This window comes from Atta colombica, unplaced genomic scaffold (genome assembly GCF_001594045.1).
Source record: "Atta colombica isolate Treedump-2 unplaced genomic scaffold, Acol1.0 scaffold200, whole genome shotgun sequence".
NCBI classification, from domain to species: domain Eukaryota; kingdom Metazoa; phylum Arthropoda; class Insecta; order Hymenoptera; family Formicidae; genus Atta; species Atta colombica.
Window position 1 is genome coordinate 1,442,452 of NW_017259295.1, and position 3,796 is coordinate 1,446,247.

The following is a 3,796-nucleotide window of genomic DNA, read 5'->3' on the forward strand; positions in this document are numbered from 1 at the left end:
ACACACACACACGCACGCACGCACGCACGCACGCACGCACGCACGCACGCACGCACGCACGCACGCACGCGCACACATACACACACACACACACACACACACACACACACACACAACGTGCGTGCGCGTTTTCATACGGTATATATACGGTATATATGACTTCCAAAATGACTGCATAGATTTTAAAGATGTCCATTCAGGGCCAATTTTGCCCATTTTTACCCTTTTTTTTTGTTAATTTAACATAAGATAAATATGTTAGGAAATAATACCGTGGCAATATTGAATTGTCATTCCGATTATAATAGCCCATTAAACATATGAATCTGTGGGAATAATTATACACAAGTGAACGTATCCGCGATCCTGATCAGATGTTCGATGAAGAAAAAAAAATGAAAATATATAGAGACAAACACACGAGACAGGTGAATTGATTGACGCAAGACAAAACCTGATACATAAGTAAAAAACACATAAGCAATAAGAACAGGGAATAACAGGTTCCAACCTATTAAAAAGAACTACATATTCTGGTATATACTATTTCTGATAGATGGAAATTTGTTTCTGTTGTTTACACCTTTTAATTGTGTTTCAGACTTCATGATTTTCGATGCTTTATAAATAGCATTTATTTTTTTTTTTTTCTTGAACAAATAGATAATGTAGCCGGATATAATAAATACATGTCAGATTTTAAATCTGAACAACAAATAGGGGGATAGATTCTCTCCAAAAGAGAGGTCACACGACCAATCGCGAGACAAGAGAGGATTCGTCGTGAAAGACAGTAAAATTGCGATAATTAATAAAACTTCGAGCGAAGATGATGGCTACGGTCCATTTGATGTTACTAATGCTTCGAAGCATTTTTTGGTCAATTAATAAAATTCTTTTTTTCCAATTAGAAAGAAGCTTCGAAGAATTTATAGTGCCAAGTGAATCGCACCCGTAATGTGACTCGCGAAACTCTGACTAGCATAAGTATTTCATCTCGAAGAATCTCGTCACGATCGGCTATCGTTATTCAGAATTACAAAATTAGGCATATTTCCACAAATTTGTTCCTATCCGTCACTGACGTAGCCAAGATCTTCAAGCCCCGTCAGAGTATGTATAACAGTTTGTTTTTCTGAAGCTAAAAAGCGTATTATTACTATTCAGAATAAACTCGAATTAATGCGAATTAAAGCGAATAACCAAACAATCTATTTTATCACCATTATCCAAGATGTCCTAACATGTATTAAAATTAAAAGATCTAATCTAACGTACAAAAATTAACACAAAAATGTAATATTGATACAATTTGTAAGCAAATTGTGGAAACATATTTCGTCAGTAAAATTAACATTTATAATATATTAAGTTAACACAGTTCAGTAAATTTATAATATTGAATATTAAATTAATATTATTATCTTAGAATTATATGTATATAAATAAATTGTATATAATTTTAATTTTACTAAATAGTTTAATTTTATACTTATAATAATTTTAATACTAGAAATGTTAAATATTAATTTAATATTCATAACATAAAATAACGCAAAAATGTTCAAATATATAGAGAAAAAGCCCCTATTATGAGATACCGAGTTCATTTTGAGATACTAGACGTCTATGGACAGAAGTTAAAAAGAATAAGTCATTTTGAAGGGAATTTAATAAGCTTTAAGATAATGTTACGTAAAATTTAATTTAAATCCTTTTTTTTTTAATTAAAGAAATGTAAAAAGTGAGCAAATTGCAAACTCAAAAAATTGTGCTCCTAGTATAAAATGTCCAGAGAAATCGATAGTATAACGCACAGTATATCAATATTGCAATTAAGAAACTTTATTTAATGTTTCTAAAATGTTTCTAAAATACAAATATACAGCCAATGCGCGCGCAAAATAAGCATGCGATGCATTATACCTGGGATTTGTCTTCAGATAGTTGAAACCAGTATCACAGAAACAGTCGATGTTCCGATTGTTCTTTTTATTATTGTACAATAACATTTATATTTTAGCAACAATTTTCACTGTGACATAGAAGCATAAGTTCATGTTAGAAATACCTGAGAATCTCATATTCCGATTTGCACGCCTTACGGTTTTACAGACATCAAATCTAATTTCTGCAATGAAGCAATTCAATATCCCATATTTTTCTATTAGTACGACCTTACTCTATCACTGCAAGAAGAATTTATTGCCAAATATTTATTTATTAAATAATAAACAAGATTTAAAGGCTCATCTCAATGAAACTTGAAGACATCCAAATTCTAAAATCTTTTTTTACAACGACTATAGACATGATGTAATACTGAATTTTCCACCAAATAGTTTTCAATCCAAAAGCAATAAATTCATGATAGAACCAGTATACTGTTGGAAAATTTGTGTATTTTTGTAAAAAAGTTTGCTAGTTTAAAGTTTTTTTATGTAAAGTAAGAACACATTCATACGTAAATTTAATATATATTCCTTATGTTAAATGAAATTAATGAATATAAAATATAAAGTTATTGAAATGATGTAAACAATATGTTAAAGTAATTTACACGTATATAATACAATTTGCACATATTATTAAAAGTATATTACAATTTACAAAATAATAATGTTGATTTTATACTATAATAGGAGTGAAGATGATTGCGTGTTTTGACACAATAACACATTATTCTTCATGTTGATTACGATACATCTTGATTAACTCGTGTTTCGATATGTTTCGGCATATTAATTCGATTATAGACATTATTTCTATATCGAGCATTTGAGGAGTGAGGATATATAGACCTCATAGAAAAGGAGTGTTTTGGTGCGTGAATTCTTTCTTGTTTCACATGTTTATAAAGGCTGTGTTTCAAAATTTATTACCAATACTGAAAATCTATAATTTATGTCACATGCACTGTAGATTTTCAGTATTGCAGTAAATTTTGGAACACAGCTAAAGTATGACTCTCAGAAAGAGGATCCGATAAAAGAAACTTCTCGTTGAATTTTAATGCATTGATGTGATAGTGCATGTTAAATCAGAACTATTTTATGTATTTAACATCTACTGAATAAAACATATAAAAATCAGGTATTTTTAAAAAATAAAAAAATATTTTTTTAATAGACAGCAATTTGGTGTAAAATTAATGACAGATTTCTTCTTATTTCATCATAAGAAACAACTGTAAAAAATTTTGAGAAAAATCTCTGACATTTCTGAAAGTTTACTTATGAGGGTTTGCTTAATTTTAGTAAAATTTTGTTTATTTTATATATATGCTTTTTTAAATAATATTTTGATCTCAAATAATATTTTGAAACGTTGCGTTTCATTACATGCATAATGTGTACATATAATGTTATTTTTTATTTTTTTGTTTAAAACTTGGATGCAAATAAGGATAACATAATTATACGAAAGGAACACAATATTGTATTATGTTCCTAATAAATATTGAAATTGAATTTTTAACAAATAATTAGTGTAACTTTTACATATTATATTAATAAAACGTTGGAGTAATTACATTTGTATAAAATGAAGAGAACATTGTTATATGTTAATTTTATTAGTAATTATGTTTATTGGACACATAATTCTCTTTAAGTTTTGTTCGAGATTACATTCCACTTTTGTTGAAATATAAATATAGTATCAGTGCTACCATTCAATATTCATACTATGTTAAATTAATATAAAAATTCAAATGAACCATTTGGAACATGCGATTTATATTAAATTCAACATATTTTTTCAACTGTGATAGATAGCGTTTATTAGTTTACCAAAA